At 44.7% G+C, this 12,339-nt stretch overlaps 1 protein-coding gene across 1 annotated transcript in view; it reads right to left on the bottom strand.

Annotated features, from left to right (window-relative positions):
* The window catches only part of MTUS2 (microtubule associated scaffold protein 2), a 200,925-nt gene that overhangs the window by 65,824 nt on the left and 122,762 nt on the right, over positions 1–12,339 (bottom strand). The gene's annotated exons all lie outside the window — the stretch shown is intronic.

Below are 12,339 nucleotides of genomic sequence, written 5' to 3'. Positions count from 1 at the left end.
AGAGTACGTCTTTGCCTGTGCAGTAAGTCAGGCTGGTCCAGAGAGGTGCAGCACATTCAGTGCACAAACCTACAACACACTGTGCCAATGCAGGACACAACAGGGACATACCATTGCCTTGCTGACCACAAGGCTGAACCAACACCTGGTTCGTGCTCATCTGTGACCCAGGCATGTGCCAGGCTGTCTGCTCTCCCTCCTCTCCTCTCCTCTCTGTGTTTGCAGCTCTCCAGATTAATCCTGACCTCTGCATTTATCCTTTTTTCTCCAGCCACTAATTCTTCTCACTGACAGCATGATGTCCCAGAGCTCTTGGGTTATGATCTCCAGAAACTTTGTGCTAGCCTTTCCTCTTCCTTTAATTTTTCAGTGGAAGGCAACTCAGTGTCTCTTATTATTCCTCCTGCCACTGGAGCTCTTTGGTTACAGGCTCAGGATGATCTGTCAGTTGTCCAAGCTCTGGAGTCACGGACTGCCTCTTGTATGAGGGGGATACCACTTCATCTGAAAGCCAAAGCGGCCACCCAAGCTCAGCTCACCCCTCCTGCCCACCCACAACTCCCGTCAAAATAGCTGTGGGGACCATGCTGAATGCAGTAACATGAAAGCCCTGCCCTGCTGGTTTGTCCATGGTGTGACAGTCACAGCCACAGGATTTCATGCAGAAAACACTCACCAAGGAAGTAAGAAGGAAGAGTAAGAAAAAGCAAATCCCTAAGACATTCATGTATTTTCCTGTTTGCTTTCTTTTTTTACCGTTAGTGTTTGTTGGGTGTTGTATTTTAGCCTGCAGGACTGTGTCACAGCCCCTGGCTACAGAGCAAAAAGAGAGATTTAAGGCAAACCTCTTGTCATAAAGGAAAAAATGTTTGCCTTATTAACTTTCACGTCTCTCATGAGTATGTTTACAGATGTCTTGTAGGAAAATGCCCCACAGAATCTGAAGTATCTGAAGCAGGAAAACAAAATCATATTTTCTTGGTGGTGCTTAAAGACAGTGGCAGTCCAAAAGGTAGCTCTATCTTCCATTTTGCTTAATGCAAATGTGATCTGGCTATTTCAACAGTGTAGAAAAGTGATAATTTTTTATGGGGATCATAATCTTCAGGGACATTTACTGGATGACTAGTTTTCCACCCTCTCCAAAGCCACAGCTAGTCACAGTTGCAGCATCAGGCTTATTTTTGATGCATCATTCACCCTTCCACTTCTGTCTGCATCATGACTTGTAAGCAGTGAGCTGCGGATGCAGCATTTGCCACGCACCAGAAGCTGAGCTTCATATTTTCTAGCACCGTCTCTCAGCATTCGCTTGCAGAGTGCTTCTGCAAAGAGCACATGCATAAGCCCTGTGTCCAACTATTTGCTGGAGGATGGCAAAGGAGAAAGTCTAAGACCCTCTTTGACACCCTCCCTTTGTTCATAGGCAAATCACACCATCAGTCATCAGGGGCTGGTAAAGACTGAGCTCTTCTTCATACCTTTACTTTGGTCCATCACCATTTTCTCTGTTGTTTGTAAATTAGACATGTTGAGGCTACGATTTTCATTTGTGATCAATACTTTTCACAGTGAAGTGACTGAGGATATAAATTTCCGGTGTCTGCCGCCTACTACACCGTAATTACTACAGAGCAGGACATAAAGGAAGTTTATGGTGCCATTTCATTGCTAAGGACCAAGTGAAAGCAATCTGAGATGGGAGCTGTGAGACAAAACCAGAACTTGATTTATAAGGTATAGTTTATATGGTCAGAGACTTGAGCATTACTTTTTCATGGCAATGAGGCCTTGGTTCTTCTGTTGTTTTCAAAATAAAAATACAATGCATAAATGGGCCATATACCAAGCTCCTCTGTAAATTTTGCTATGGCAAATGTCAAGCTCAGACCATGATAGGGAAAGTGTGTTTTCCTTATGCTTTCAGCTGTAACAAGGGGCATATAAATACTTAACTACTTTTGTTTTTGAGACATTTTCAATGAGGAACACCTGGGAAATTAGTTCAGCCTCTTAACCTTAAGCACAAAGCAAGGAACAATTCCCCAGTTAGAGATCAGTTGAAAGAATATGAGAGCAAAGAAGCAAAGAAGCCCAGTGAGCATCACCGTTCCACACAGGGCAAGGCAAGGTCTGTGGAGAGCAGTGAGAGTTGCACGTGGGTGCAGACGGCAGTGCCCATCAGGGACGGCTGCATGGGAGATGTTGGCCCTGGAAGGTGAGAGATCAGGAGAGCCTGAAGCAGGTTGCGAGCAAAGGTACAAATAGATATCTTGGCAAGAACAGAAGAGTAAGATTAATAACAAGGGGGGGAAAGGAGGATCACACAATCACAGAATCACTAAGGTTGGAAAAGACCTGTAAGATCATCAAGTCCAACCATCAATCCAACACCACCATGCCCATTAAACCATATCCCACAATGCCACGTCCACGCGTTCCTTGAACGCCTCCAGTGAGGGTGACTCCACCACTTCCCTGGGCAGCCTGTTCCAGCATTTCACCACTCTCTCAGTAAAGAAATTTTTCCTAATATCCAGTCTGAACCTCTCCTGGCGCAAATTGAGGCCATTTCCTCTTGTCCTGTCACTCGTCACTTGGGAGAAGAGACCAACACCCACCTCTGTGCCACCCCCTTTCAGGTAGTTGCAGAGACCGATGAGGTCTCCCCTCAGCCTCCTCTTCTCCAGGCTGAACAACCCCAGTTCCCTCAGCCGCTCTTCATCAGACTTGTGCTCCAGACCCCTCACCAGCTTCGTCGCCCTTCTCTGGACACGCTCCAGCACCTCAATGTCCTTCTGGTAGTGAGGGGCCCAAAACTGAACACAGGATTTGAGGTGTGGCCTCACCAGCGCCGAGTACAGGGGCACGATCACCTCCCTACTCCTGCTGGCCACACTATTTCTGATACAGGCCAGGATGCCGTTGGCCTTCTTGGCCACCTGGGCACACTGCTGGCTCATATTCAGCCGTCTGTCAATCAACACCCCCAGGTCCTTTTCTGCCGGGCAGCTTTCCAGCCACTTGTCCCCAAGCCTGTAGCGTTGCCTGAGGTTGTTGTGACCCAAGTGCAGGACCCGGCACTTGGCCTTGTTGAACCTCATACAATTGGCCTCGGCCCTCGGGATAACCACCCTCCTTCAGTTTAGAAGACTAGGAAAGCCCCTAAGGTCTGGTAGGGGTGGCAATGCAACAGCCAGGTAAGCAAGGAGTGGTTGTGTAGCAAGGGAAGAGCCAGCACACAACACAGCCCTGCTGGGAAGGGGCCAGGGAGAGGGGCACGTGTAGCGAGCGAATATTCAACTTCTCCTTCATAAGGAGAAGGGTCCTGCTGGCCTCTCTGTTGCCCTCCTTAGCAGAGAGGAATTTAGGAAGCACGCAGCAGGCCAAAGAAAGGATAGTCTACAGAAGTAAACCATTATCGTTCTGCTAAGCTGGTCATCCACAGGGAAATCTTAGGGGAAGATCTGTCCCTGGCATCAGACCTCAGATAAGAGCTTGTGCTGAATGTTTTTCTAAAAATGGGGTTTGTTCTTTCTCTTCTCTTTTGAAACAACAGCTGTTAGTTAGTTAAAAGAGAAACATTCAGAAAACATGTTGATTTCAAGAGAAGTTCCTGCAGGGAAAATTCTTTTTTAAATGACAAGAGTTTGGACTCCGAATTTGTGATTTCACAGAAATTTAGAATTTCAGGTTTAAAAAAATCTGTAGGAGAGCATTGGCATGATGAGCAGCGTATTGCTGTACTGCAGGGTATGGCACAGCAGGAGGTTATACAGTTTGATCTTTTCTACCTCAGAGTGTAGTAGAAGTAACTCAAAGGTTATAATGTACATACAAAGTTTGATGCTCCAGGGTAACTCAGGAAACAAGACAAACATTTCAGTCATTATTATGGTCCTGAATACATGTAAAACCTCTAATAATACTTTGACTGTCATATGTATTTTGAAATGTCAAAAGGTGTTGTGAGTACAATCATAAAATAATAAAAAATATGTAAAATACAATTATAAAAGGAAATTAAGAACCACAGGTGTATATTTCTTGAACCTGCACACTGTTTTAGTTTTGTTCTAAATTTGTCTTTTAAAACATATATTAACTCTGACCTGGAATGAAATTTACTTCAAACTCTTAGTGTTATTGCCCACAGGCTGGAAATACGGAACTCCAATTACCTCTGTGCTAAATGCCCGTACATTAGCTTTACTCCTGCTGGCTGCATAATCAAGGCTCTTAGCTCTGAGCCTCCCAGCAAAAGGCTCCTGGAAGAGCAGGAACCACCACTAACTTCCAGACTTCCAGGAACAGCTTCCAAGGCTCTGCCAACCCCCTCTACTACCGAAGCTCATGAAGGGAGAAGTTGTGTTTCCGGTAGCCAGGAATCAAAGCCACAGACTACTAATTTTTATATGAATTTACATTCCATTTAAGTTTACAAATCTCCCAACATTTCCTCTCTTTTAGAAGCTATACTTATACAGAAACGGATATTTAAGGCTACAACTGTGAGAATAAATACTTGCTCATGTTTTCTACGGGTGTGGTTATAGCATTGGCTTTTGAAAAATGCATCCAAATGCACAGTTCTGTAAAGGTATTTACATTTCCTAATTAACATACACAGCCTGCTTCAAACTGAACAGAAGGAGCAAAGGCAAAATCATTAGAAATACAAGGCAAAACACTCCAGACATGTTAAATCATTCAGCAATCACTTGGAAAAATGGCAGGCGATCAAAGCCACTTCTCCATTCCCCCATCATTGCTGAATGCTAGCCTAGGAACCAGAGCTAAATACACCTTATCTGAGACGTCTTCTCAAGAGCTGCTGCAGAATCAGCACTTGCATTGCCTGTACCTTTCTGAGTCTTTAATAGCCAGTACAGTGGGATAGGCTTCAATTTGCTTTCACACTTCAGACTGAAGACATGCTAACAAATTACGCACTGGGTACTTATTCCAAAACAAATCCTAACATGCTGCAGACAACATTAACAATTCAATGGGACTGGCTGCATTCAGTTCGATTCCAGCTGTTCTCAGGCATATTTTATAAGTTAACTAAAGCAGTCTGCAAGTTTAAAAAAAACCCCAAGGAAGTGTTCCCAGTCGCTCACAGACACAGAGAGCCACTTCAAGCTTTCTTCTGCCTTTCCCCCTGATACCCACGACAAGTCATGTCCTTGGTGAGTAATGACACATCCATGCACGCATTGTTTGAGACAAAATGAGCAAAGCTGGAAACATGATGGATTCTGTAGAATAAGAGCAATCTAATTCTCTCTAGGGACTCTCTACTTCCTCTGATCTATGAGACACTGAAAGACTGAATAAATAAGTAGATGCAGAAGAAAGACTACGTATTTGTTGAAGTAGAAACTGCTAACGTTAGTGCTTTTCCCTTTGTGTTTGTTTCAAATTTAAAGTCAATCTGATAAGAAAAAAAGAAGGAGAAGGATTATTTCATTGACTCATCTGAAAGTGATTGTTTTCTTTTTATATGAAAAAGAAAAGTGTCTTTATCTGGTTTTAAAAAATCTAAAGGAAAAAATAAACCTGACAAAATGAACCATTCTTTGGAATGAATGAAAATCTCAGGGTAACTCAGAACATCCAATGTTAGTTGCAGAATTAAAACAACTACTCCTTCTCTTCCTGTCATTTGACATGGTTCCCATGGCACTTTATTATTGCTTCCTCACAAAGTTGTGCTACCGCATGTTTCAGAGTGGTTCCCAGGAAAGAGGTTGGAAGACTTGCAGTTGGACATCTCACTTTCACCTGCAGCATAGTGCTGCATATCCCTATGTTCAGTACAGGAACAACGTGAATGTGACTCACCACGTATTCACTATTCAGCTTTTAATAGAAAGTGTTTGCAAAGGGGAATACAGCGGCAGCAGACTCTGCTCTCTCCATCCCTGCAAATGCACTGGTGCTCACTTTCCCCCCCTCAGCTGACCTTAGCTCATCCCTTTCCCTCTTGCTGAGGTGGTGGTGTTTGGATTTTGCAGAAGCTGATTAAAAGCAGCACATGTTACACTGCAAGCTTGCTGGTGAGAGCTGTGATAACACCAGCCTCCTATTTTTCATCTTGACTGATTGTATTTAACAGCCTACCCTGTTACATATGATTTACTGGTACTTGTAGAAGCACAGGAATTGACTGGGTTAGTTTTTGAACAATGCTTTTGATTGTCTTTAATTTAATGGGCCAAGTAGAAACAAGCTGCTCAAATGAATTCTTTATTGCTACTGTCATTGCACACAAATTACGAGATTTCTTATGGGGAATAACAGTCACTTGTCTGTGAGATAACCATTAAATAAGAATAATAACCAAGCTGAAATAGGTATGCTGTAACACCCACCCCCCCACCTCCCCCAAATCCCACAACAAGGAATAGAAAATATAAAATCCTTCAGTTCTCTAATTTCATAGACCATTGGGTGGCAAGTCCAGCCTGGTGGAGAGAGCCGAGGTCTGCAACAAGCAGCAACCTGATGCTCAGGAGTTTGGGTCAGGACTGCAGACACAAACAAGGGAGCCCAGAGCTGCATCAGTATCCTGAAGGTGAACCAAAGTTTCAAAACACACCAGCGTTTAGAGGACAGGGATGAGACCATAGAAGAAGCTGTATTACATGAAGAGAATAAAAACTATGCAGAGCTGGTCAGATGTAAACCACTTCCGAAATCCTTACACACAATGATTGAGCGATACTTTCATTTTTTCCTGAATTGCATGCAAGTCCGGTAGCTTTTGTGGTAGCCATGCATTCAGCTCCCTAGCGCAGACCTACCTTTTAGACAGACGTTTCTGCTCATGAGTTACTCCTCCTGACTGTGCAAAAGAGACCACAGCACTACAAACCAACACACTGGTTGCTGTGCCTGTGGTTGCACATTTATTCACCTGTGGGCCTAAGATGTTCCTAGCACACCAAATTGCATAATCAGCTTTGACAGAAGGACCTCTGAAGTCCTCTGGTCCAGCCTCTTGCTCAGAGTGGGTCAAACTAGAAAACCACCTTCATAGGTGGTCAAACAATGAGACTTTTCTGTGTTCCAGCTTGTGTTTGGTGTCTCTTGCCCTGTCACTGGGCACCTCTGAGAAGTGCCTGGCTTTGTTCTCTCTATATCTTCCAGTTAGATAACTGAAGACTGCGATAAGATATCCCTTTGCCTTCTCTGAACAATCCCAGCTCTCCCAGCCTCTCCTCCTGACCTTTCCTGTCGTGTGCCCCAGTCCCTTGACCATCTTGGTGGCCCTCTGCTGCTCTCACTCCAGTGTGTCACATTGTTCTTGTCCTAGGATTCCCAAAACTGGGCACAGTTGTGAGTTGTGAGCTGCACATCACCTCATATTCCACTCTTTCAGGAATAGTCTTTATATTTAAATGACTGCCATCTTCTTTGCGAAATACTTTCTCCCTGTTTTACTTTCGTAGAAGATGCTGTATACAATACATGTAGCGTCTGTGCATGTTAGCTGTAACTGTGGAGTTCTCTAAGCACTTTAGTAACTGTGATGTCTTGCCCAGGAGGTTGGACAGATGTAGTATGTGTTTATAAACATATATGCAACATCAAACCCTATAGCAATTACTACTAGGTGATTGCTAGGAGTATTATACATAGAATATCTGTCATATCATTCTCCAAATACACAGAACATATAGAAGGCATCATTGTGGTTTCCCTACTTTTCAGAAGTTTTACTATATGGCTGATTTCAGTAGCACTGCTCATGGGACAGCCTGGCCTTCTGACTTTGATGGAACGAGGCTGGTGACTGCTTCCTCAAATGCAAAATTCACCCCTAATGTCATGTTATTGATCCACTTTTTCTTATGGAAAAATATGCCTCACTTGCAAGATGGTCTTGGTTTGTGTTGTAAGGCCCTCCTGCTGGAGGTAGGCATTTCCCCCCGCCCACAAGGAGGGGTACATGGTATGAAGATGCACATCTCTCACCCCCAGCTGATAGCTTCCACCCATGGCGGAGATCATCCCTCTCTCCTTGGTCACAGCCTCTGTGCAGTGTCTTGTCTTCTGCCATGGGGTGAAAAAGGAAGAGGAAATTGTGGTGTTTTCATTCCTTCCAACCGTGACTTCACGGTGGGGCTGGGCTGCTGCCAGCTTAGCTATGGAGAAACTGGGCTGAGATGAAGGATAAATGTGTGCCCCACCATGCTCTTCTGTCCTTTGGTATGTCTGTGCACGCAATTGCCATTATGTGATAGTTTGGAAGAATAATAGAAATGCACGCATTCCACTGTTTTCAAAACTTTGCATCCCTTCAGTTTGGAGTACTAGCGAAGGTTTCGTTGGTGTTGCTGTTGCAGTGATGAGTCTAGCTGCCTCCCCAAGCATGACATTCATCATCTTTATGACATGCCAGTGTCAGGGACCCAAGGTGGGTGGGGGGGTGGATTAATTTTTAGTATACCTCCAATCATTTTTGAAACACTAATTTTACTTCTCTGCTCCCTTATTGTTATCCACCTCCTGCCCTGTGACGTCCAGCAATAATGCCAGACTTGCCCAGCATAGACTGGTAGCCTGTGCCAATGATGGTTCTTTCCACTTTGCAACAGTACTACAAGCAGACCTTTTACAGTGTCTGTACGTGCAGACTTTCAACTTTTACATCCTCTATCTGCTGCAGGACATCCTTTTGGAGACTGGCCTTTTCAGCACACCCATGTACTTTCTCTGCCATGTTTAAAATATGGTATCTGACACAATTTTAAAGGGCTTTTATTAGATGTCTTTGTTTACCTGGAATCAGAAAGCCCAAAGCAACACGAACACTTCACTGCCTTTTCTCCACTTGCTTCACTGGATCTTCCTTCTGATTTAATAAAGAGTTCAATTTTAAAAAGATGGCTTTTTGCTTCATCATTTAAAAGATGTGCAAAACTGTCCAAAAGATACTTAGAAGATTTTACATTCTATAGGGCTCCCTATCACGTTGGGATCTACAGACAGCATTCATATATTATAGCAAGACAGGCAGGATTAGACTTGCTAAAAACCCTTATCCTTATCTTTGCTTTGATTTATTTCAGCCTTCGCTTCCATCAGATATTTAGCATTGTGAGGAACCATAACACCATTCTAATAAAAAAAAATCATGACTTGACCACAGATACATCTGCTGCTACCTTGGCTCGTATAAAAAGTAAACCAGACCATTGGACTAACATAGGGTTTTTTGCTTCTGTCAGTCATGTAGAATAACAGCAACTTCCCAAACTTGCCAGCTGTCCTTGTTCAGGATCTGTGTCTGACTGTTTGTATAACACAGCCAGGTACCCCTACTTTACATGTTCAGTTTCCTTCCAGAACAAAACAGGCAAGTTTTACCTCCCCTGACTGAGTCTCCCTATCAAGACTATAAATTCAGTGAGGTGGTGGCAATGAGCTCCATACACTGCTGCATCCAGTCTTTGCTGGTACAAACAGTACCTTGCTGGGAGGAGGCTGGGCAGGTGACTGGAGCCCCTGACCTCCAGAGTGGGGGAGAGTCATTTCAACTCTTTTCCAGTTGTGATGGATCTAACACGTTCCGGCAGCATCCCTCCTGGCTCTCTGCTACTGCGACTTGCATAAGCAAGCATATGGGCAATCCCCATCACACCCCTGGCATGCAAAGGCCATGGTGGGCTGCTGGCTTGAAACCTGCCTCCTGTTCTGCACACTGACAGCTTCCTGGCTGCGACAAAGCTTAGGAAACAACAGCAAAGTCAGAGTAATGGCCTTGCAATGGGAAGAACAAAACTGCTCTCCGGTGTGAGCCTGAACACTGCACTTCCTGCATAGGGCACATCTGTATTCACCCATGCACCCACAGACACAAGGACTGAACACCACACTCTACACAGCCTGGAGGGAAGTAAATCCAATTCAGAAGCTATGCTGCTCTGTCTCCACTGGGCCTGTTAACTCAGACACAGCGTGACATCAACAGCTCTTTATGGCTCTCAACCCACAAGTTCACTTATGGCCAGCTTGAAGCACAGGCAAGGAGTTTCCATTTGTGTGCCCCCATGGAAGCAGACATGCCCAAGGTTACTGGAGGGTCATGCAAAGACCCTCTGAAGGAAACTATGCCAAGACTGACTAATGACATAGAAAACATCTACTGACAACCTCAGGACAATGAGCAAATGAAGGTTGTTTGGAAGGAAAAAAAAAGGCAGAATTTCTCATAACGATCCAAATTCTGTATGCACTTTTATTTTTCAGCTTTGTCTCCAGAGGTAGTAAAATTCAACAAAAAAAAAAGTCTTTCGTTTCATAGATTAAATAATTTCATAGACTAAAAACCTAAATTAAAAGTCAACTTTAGCTTTCCACCAGCCTCAATAATTCTTCCTCCCTTCAGTGTTTATGCCCTGATGTGATCACAAACATTATCCTCTGTCTGGAAACCTATTGCTTGATCAATATTTTTTTGCATTAAGTTGTAATTTCTTCTCTCCTGTGTGGGTCTGGGATTTGGAACCTGGGCAAACTCAGAGGTGACAGCCTGAACCATTCAATTAATCCTGCCTACGGTAGATTTTTCATGTCTACATTTATCAAACACCATGGTTCCAGCTCATTGCAATGCTCCAATACCAAAATCTCCCTGGCAAGGACTCAGTTGTGTGAGGCTGCACAAGCAGTAAAAGACCCAGGATTTCTAACAGTTTTCTTGCCTGTGACAAAAGAACCCCAGAGGCCAGAAAAGCTCCTCTACAGAAACTTGAAATAGCCCTTTAAAGCTTATCATGCCAATGCCACTAACTGGAATAGAAAGGCTTTTGCTGAAAATATCTAGGGGCCAATCTGATACTAATCAAATACTGCTGTAGCCTGAAATGATATAATCTAGTTAGGGAGCGGAAGAGAGGAAAGAAAGCTCAAAAGAAAAGAAAGAAAAAAAAAGGAAGAAAACTTGAAAACAAAACAAAAAAATGGTACCACTTTTTATCCATATATTCTGTTGACAGATTGGTCCGTTCCCCAGTTAGTGAATGCAGATGATGGAAGTAAACAGTTTTTTGACAGTAAGAGACAGTCACTCCTGACAGTGTGGGAGAAAAGACCACATCCTCCTCCCTTGACTTTCACATAGCTGGACTACATAAGGCGAATGGTTTCATCTTCATCTTCCCTGCCCGATTCTCCAAGCCACTGATTATAGCAGTAAGTCCTTTTTCACAAGTGTTAAGTTAACCAGGTATGTTGGGTTTGCGTGGCAAGGTTTGGGCAGTGGTGGGGCTACAGGGGTGGCTTCTGTGAGAAGATGCCAGAAGCTTCCCCCCACGTCCAGTAGAGCCAAAGCCAGCCGGCTCCAAGACGGACCCTTCGCTGGCCAAGGCCAAGACCATCAGAGACAGCGGTAGCACCTCTCTATTAACATATTTAAGAAGGGGAAAAAACTGTTGTGCAACAGCAGCCAGAGAAGAGAGAAATGAGAATATGTGAGAGAAACAACTCTGCAGACACCAAGGTCAGTGAAGAAGGAGGGGGAGGAGGTGATCCAGGCACTGGAGCAGATATTCCCCGGCAGCCCCTGGTGAAGACCATGGTGAGGCAGGCTGTGCCCCTGCAGCCCATGGAGGTCCACGGTGGAGCAGATATCCACTGCAGCCCATGGAGGGCCCCACACTGGAGCAGGCGGATGCACCCAAAGGAGGCTGTGACCCAGTGGGAAGCCCGCGCTGGAGCAGACTCCTGGCAGGACCTGTGACTCTGTGGAGAGAGGAGCCCACACTGGAGCAGGTTTTCTGGCAGGGCTTGTGACTCCATGGGAAGGACTCATGTTGGAGAAGTTTGTGGAGGACTGTGGTGGGAGCCCACGCTGGAGTAGGGGAAGAGAGTGAGGAGGAAGAAGCAGCAAAGACAACATGTGAGGAACTGACTACAACCGCCATTCCCCGTCTCCCCTGCACCGCCCGGGGCGAGGATGTAGAGAAATCAGGAGTGAAGTTGAGCCTGGGAAGAAGGGAGGGGTGGGGGGAAGGTGTTTTAAGATTTGATTTTATTTCTCAATACCTCACTCTGATTTGTTTGGCAATAAATTAAATTAATTTCCCCAAGTCAAGTCTGTTTTGCCCATGATGGTAATTGGTGAGTGATCTCTCCCTGTCATTATCTCGACCCACGAGCCTTTCGTCATATTCTTCTCCCCCTGTTCAGTTGAGGAGGGGGCATGATAGAGAGGCTTAGTGGGCACCTGGCGTCCAGCCGAGGTCAACCCACCACACCAGGTTTATCTATCTTGAAATTGGGTGACCAGAACTAGTAATGCATAAAGTCTTTGTCTCATATCTTGTA

The sequence above is a fragment of the Gavia stellata genome, chromosome 1, assembly GCF_030936135.1.
Source record: "Gavia stellata isolate bGavSte3 chromosome 1, bGavSte3.hap2, whole genome shotgun sequence".
Lineage (NCBI taxonomy): Eukaryota > Metazoa > Chordata > Aves > Gaviiformes > Gaviidae > Gavia > Gavia stellata.
The sequence above is the reverse complement of the archived record's forward strand: the minus strand, read 5'-3'. Positions and strand labels throughout refer to the sequence as shown.